The sequence below is a fragment of the Engraulis encrasicolus genome, chromosome 10 (assembly GCF_034702125.1).
Source record: "Engraulis encrasicolus isolate BLACKSEA-1 chromosome 10, IST_EnEncr_1.0, whole genome shotgun sequence".
In the NCBI taxonomy this organism is placed as follows: domain Eukaryota; kingdom Metazoa; phylum Chordata; class Actinopteri; order Clupeiformes; family Engraulidae; genus Engraulis; species Engraulis encrasicolus.
In genome coordinates, this window is record NC_085866.1 from 4324850 (window position 1) to 4331344 (window position 6495).

Below are 6495 nucleotides of genomic sequence, written 5' to 3' on the forward strand. Positions count from 1 at the left end.
AGGGCTTTGCTTAGGCACAATCCCTGGTGCTGACGTTTTTTTGAAAAAGGTTTGCACGCGCACTCCTTTGGATTTATTTTTTATCTTCTTTATGTTCAATTTTTTTTGTATTCATTCATTAGCATGATGACATTTCGACCTTGCGTGCGGCCTTCCCCAAAACCCCACCAGTTGAACCGGCAGGATAGAATCCCCATAGACGATGAGGCATTGGCCAGCGATAGTGAAGAAACATTCAGTGGGGCCCTTAAAAATGTTGTTCAAAAAAAAGTTTGTGGTCTGAGGTCCACTCTATTTTTAGTAGGCCTATCGGGTTAATGTATAGGCTGCTTGTTCCTGTTGGCTATTAGGCCTGGTGCCAGAGATCTGCACTCAATTACGCCATAGGAGGGAGGTAAACGCCCAGTGGATGGAGAATAGGTTATTTGTGTATGTGTGTGTCTATTGGGTCATGTGTCTATGTAGAGTAGAGTAACTTTATTGATCACGGGGTAAAATTAAGGATAATAATGTTATGGGCTATATAATAATGTGAGAGGACCTCAATGTCCAGCAGAGCGAGCCGCAATGGTCCTGAATATTTGTCCCTTTTTTGACCACAGATTGACTATTTTTTTAACAGCAACTCAATTTCAGCGTTTTAACCACCACAAACGACAGAAAGAAAGACGAGCTTCAGGCATGATAACTCTGCTAGAGAAAGTCCAGAAGGTGACCAGCATGTAGTTTCTTTGACCTGAAGAGCCCCAAATTGCATTGAAGTAATACCCCCTGTGTTAGCAAATGTGCTACATACATCTGGCCCTGACTCCACATGATTTTTGGTTAATCCTTATAGTGCCTGAGGAAGGTCGACAGGCCCGAAACGTTGTCACATTAAAAACTTGTTCATTCAACTTGAGAGTGTGCGGCACTTCTCTCCTTCTGCAAGTAATTCTTGTAGTGCGCCTTTGTAGCCTCTTACTGCAGATGGGGTCGCCGGCGGGCCTATTCACTATTTGCTGAAATTACTCAACTATATTGACAAGCTGGAGGATGATGCTGACATGTATAGGCAGAGACGAATGTTGTATGCACAAGCTAACATGTTAGTAAGAACATTTCATTACTGTCCTGATGATGTGAAAGTAAGCTTGTTTCGTGCCTACTGTAGTCCTATGTATGCAGCTCCATTATGGATCAACTATAAAAAAGAGACAATGCGTAAACTCCAAGTAGCATATAATGACTGCCTGAGGATATTGCTGAAAAAGCCCAGGAGTTGCAGTGCTAGTAAACTATTTTGTGACTCAGGACTATGTACTTTACAGGCTCTCCTGAGGAACCTAATGTTTAAGTTCATGTGCCGTTTGGATAAGTCTGAAAACTGCATTATCATGATGCTCACAAGTGCCAGATATAGCTCTGTCCGATACCAATCATATATGTGGAAACATTGGTATGGCTGCCTTTTAAGACCGTCATGACATAGTTTGTATATGCTTTGGCATCATTGCTGTTTTTTTTTAAATTGTTATTGTTTCTTCTTTTTCCTGCACATTCTATTTCTATGTATATGTTGTGTGTCTGCCTATTGGGCCCTGAGCCTGTAATAAAGTTTATATATATTGTAACCACATTGCTGTAACAGTACCGAGAGCCTTAAGTAACAGATTAAGACATAGCCATTACAATTTTGGTAAGACAGTAAGGTTATAACATAGACTCTGTGCTAAGGGGTCAAAATGTATATTTTTAGGTCTCTTTTGCCTTTTATTTTTGACAGGACAGTGGAGGAGAGACAGGAAATGCATGGAGAGAGAGATGGGGAAGGCTTGGCGAATGGCCCGGTCCGGAATCGAGCCTGGTACAGTTTCCCCTGACTGCTCCTTTAGGGCACTTGTTGGGCTTCCCTGTTTGAATAGGTGAGACCAGGGAGGCAGACCGGAAGAAATGAGCCCCGGTGTCGTGCCGAAAAGCGAGTCCCTGAACACAACTGCCCTCATTGAAACCAATGACATTTTTTGAGAGAAAATTATACTAATTATTGCAGAATGAATTACATAAGTTATGAACTAAACATATGCTTATGAAACATTACTCGTCCTCCACTTTATATGAGCTATTTGAATGAAACCTTAACATTTGTTATGACAATTCTTCGATTCTTTTATGGAAATAATACTGAAATTGTAACCAGCTCTTTGTAATACTTCCAGAAGGAATGTAGATGCTTTATTGATAGGCTTTCCATCTTAAATTGTATTGGATTTGTCTGCAAAAATTAGTAAAAAATATCTGAAAAATTGGTAATTGGTTTCCATTGGTTTCAATGAGGGCAGTCGTGTTCTGGCAGGGACTCGATTTTCGGCACGACAGCGGGCCCAGGGAGAAAGAGCCCCCAGAATTGGATCCTTATTACATTGATTTGAGTTTGGGGCCCTTTCAGATGTCTTTGTCCCAGGCCCACCCGAAGCTGTCAGCGGCCCTGGGCAAGAAATACAGTAATAAAAGAAATACAGTTTTATTTTGTCACAATGACGGAAATGTGACTTTCACTTGAGTCAGTATAATGACTTGCAGGCTATAATGGTTAGCAGGCATTTTAACACATTACATTACATTGCATTTGGCAGACGCTTCTACCCAAAGCAACTCACAGTCAAACACACCACATACTTGTGAGTTAACATAGGCCTAATATATATATTTTTACTCATTTATTTACCTTTTAAACCAAACTGCATGTCCTCATTGTTTTTTTCATGCACAAACCAACCAGACATTTCTGTTGAATAATCTATTTGCCACGACAGGCAACGTGAGATAAAATAAGTACACGTTGCTCGCAACCAGTGGCCTTCATGATAGGTGACAGGTTTGCAATTTCCCACAGCACTCACAGCCATGAAAACATGGAACACCGCTATCTGATCAAACAAATACGGTTCTACCTGGAAAAAAAAGAAAAAGAGCAATGGCCATTGGCTGCATTTCACCTAAAAGGATTGCACAAAGAGACCCAAAGAGACAGACAAAAGTGTCTGACTGTCTTGGAAGTGGCACTCACTCACGTCTACAACTCTCAAACTGCTGTTGCTGTTGTGTTATACTAATATCACCACCATTGCTGTTGCTGCCGGTGACAGACACTGTAGTGTTGTTAGGATGAAGTCTGCCATCTCACTGCTGCTGCTGCTGTCCTCCATGTGTGGAGCTCAGACTCGGAGCACCCAGACTGAAGTCCAGGCAGAGAGCCAGGGCACTGGGGCTGCTGCTGCTGCTGCTACTGCCATCGCTGAGGTCTCTACGCAGGTGGACATCTATGCTGAGCTGAAGGAACTCAGAGACATGGTGGTGGAGCAGATAGTCATTCTGAAATCCACTCAGGATGAGCTGAAGATAATGGACACTGAAAATGCTGCAATGAAAGAAAGACTGGTGGTCAGCGAGACTAAAGTGTGGGGTCTGACGACAGAGCTGACAGCAGTGACTAATGAAATGAACACGGAAAATGCGGTCATCAAAGAAAGACTGGTGGCCAGTGAGACGAAAGTGCAGGCTCTCACAACAGAGCTGACAGCAGTGACGACTGAAGTGGTGAACATGAAGATGGAAAATGCGGTCATGAAAGAAAGACTTGCGACCACTGAGACCAAGGTGGAGGCTCTCGAAAGACTGACTGAAGCACAAGAGGCACAGATTTCAACCAACGAGGCCAAAGTAGGGGAACTGAAAATGGCGACATCAGCACAAGAGGCAGAGCTGGCAGCACTGAGGACCAGACTGGCAGCCACTGAGACGGACATCGACGACCTAGAGGAGAAGATGACACACACCCCCAAGGTGGCATTCTCAGCAGGACTGACTAACACAGCTGGGCACATGCAGGCCGGGAATACTGACATGAACTTGGTGTTCAGTAATGTTGTTACAAACGTGGGACAGGCCTACAGCCCTCATACAGGGGCCTTTACAGCACCAGTCAGAGGAGTCTACTACTTCAGATTTAATGTAATGGATGCTTATAGATCAGGATACTTGGCCATCAGAACTCTTAAGAATGGAAATCAGGTCCTGTATACACCTCTGTATGATGATAATCCGTATCGTATCCAAGGCTCCAATGGCCTGACTCTGCTGATGGAGGTGGGAGACACAGTTAACCTGCAACTCCATGGTGGAGAACGCGTCTATGATGATGGTGGCCACTATAACAACTTCAGTGGTTTCCTGCTCTTCACTCTCTGAAATAGTTTGTTTTAACATTATGGTACGGCATAGACACGGAATACAGTGTGTCTTATATGTCTTATCATGAGTAAATAAAACAAATACATACTACTGATCTATCTTGTGCTGAGTAATTTGTGAAAGTATAGACTTCTTCTATGGTAAAAGTAAATTACAAAGAAAATATTTCAAACTAGTAAAAATATATTTCAACTAGAAGCACTCAGAGAGCGCAGACCTCCCCCAAGGAAGCTGCTTGATACATTTGACTATGTTACACCCTAAGTCTTTCTGCCTTGAGAGTCTCTTAACTTCCTCTTTTTTATGTTGGTTCAATAGCCTATCAGTCAAAGACAGGAACAGTCTTAGCAGCATTGTTAAGACTTCACCAAAGATAATTGGAACACAGCTAAATAGTCTGAGTGCTCTGTTTAACAAACAGGCAGTCCAAAAGGCTAAAAGTATCATTAGTCAACCTGACCATGTTTTAAGTGGTGAATTTTCATTAATGCCCTCTGGGAGGCGCTATTATTCTGTCAGGACAAAAACAAAACGTTACTCTGGATCTTTCATCCCTACAACCATTAGATTATTAAACAAGGTTGTAGGGATAGAGTTCATTACTGACCATTTAATTTACTGAGGGCTGCTCATCACTGACAGGACAGGGTGTTTGAATGTATGTGTTAAAATGTGTATGTTTTTGTTTTCCTATTTATTTATTTATTGTTTTTTGTTTCCTTTAGGTTTTGTATTTCATTTTCTACTCTTTTTATTTATACTATCTATTCATTGACTGATGGAGACTGGGACCGCAAACTGAATTGCCCTTCTGATGGGACTAATAAAGTTATCTGAATCTGAATCTGAATCTGTTTTTGTGGAGTCCCCGTAATTCAATTTCTGGTCTAGAAATTGAAGAATCCTTCGAAAAGTCCTGGTTCCGGTTTCTGATCCGGATCACCACCAGAATTTAATCACTTCCTTAGGTCATTAAAAATCCGATGATTGGTTTTTGAGTTATGCTGCTGACAGACAGACAGACAGACAAACAAACAGACGGACGGACGGACAAACCAACACGACCGAAAACATTACCTCCTTGGCGGAGGTAATAAACCTTATAGCAAAGCCTATTCATGAATCATTACATGTCCACAGTTCTACAGTATGTCAATGAAATGTAGACGCAGCATACTTTTAAACATGCCTTTTCATTTCTTGTCTATGTTAAGAGTATGGTAGTAGAGAGAGACAATGCAGATACTGTAAAAACAGTTGTAACCCTGTAATCTTTTTTGAGTGTAAGACAAAGGGGTAAGTGGACACTGTCAGGACCTACTGTGGAAACAACAGAAGAGGCGCAAAAAGATCTGAAGGCACTGGGAATTAGGCCTCAGCAGAGGTGGGGAACTTATAAGGGGGGGGGGGGGGTTCAGCAGAGGGGGGGAACCTACGTATGTCTCGGGGGCCGTTCAGTGGAGGTGGGGAACCTACATTTGTCTCGGAGGCCGTTCAGTGTCCTTGAGGCCATCTGATCTAGCGTGTGATAATCCCATCAGTGCGACCAGCAGGAATGGAATCCCTATAGACAAGGCCCTGCCGTGGCCAAAGGGCTCGTCTGCCATGCGGCTGACCTTTGCCGGCCCTTCCAAGTAAAAAAGACCCAAAATAAATAAAAAAAGGAATCCCTATGGACAGTTAGGTATTGGCCAGTGATGGTGAAGAAGAAACAGGCTGTGACAGTTGAAGTCCTAAAAATGTTGTAAAAAAATTTGTGGTTTGCGGTCCACTTTATTTTTAGTAGGCCTATCAGCTTAATGTATGGGCTGCTTGTTCCAGTTGGCTATTAGGCCTGGTGCCAGAGATCTGCACTCAATTATGCCATAGGAGGGAGGTAAACGCCCAGTGGATGGAGAATAGGTTATTTGTGTATGTGTGCGCGTATTGATGATGTGACTCCTGTCTGTATTACGGTGAAAACATGTTGACCTTATGAGTAAGGACCTCAATGTCAATGCTACTGAATTCAGGCCTCTGATTTTTTTTGTTCCCAAACAGTCTCTCAATTCATTCTAACATTTTAACCATCACTATAGACATTAGGGATGCAAACGATTAATCAACTTTAATCTATCAATGCATTAATCGATTAAAAAACATTAATCGCAATGAATCGACTGACAAGAGACCCAGGTGAAATGGGCATGTGAAGAGTGTGTGTGAAGAGGGGTGTGAATAGTCGGAATATTTAAATCACCTTTGGATTAAAGAATTGAAATA

At 42.3% G+C, this 6495-nt stretch overlaps 1 protein-coding gene across 1 annotated transcript in view; it reads left to right on the top strand.

Moving 5' to 3' along the window:
- The window catches only part of ctnnbl1 (catenin, beta like 1), a 93758-nt gene that overhangs the window by 85573 nt on the left and 1690 nt on the right, over window positions 1-6495 (top strand). The gene's annotated exons all lie outside the window — the stretch shown is intronic.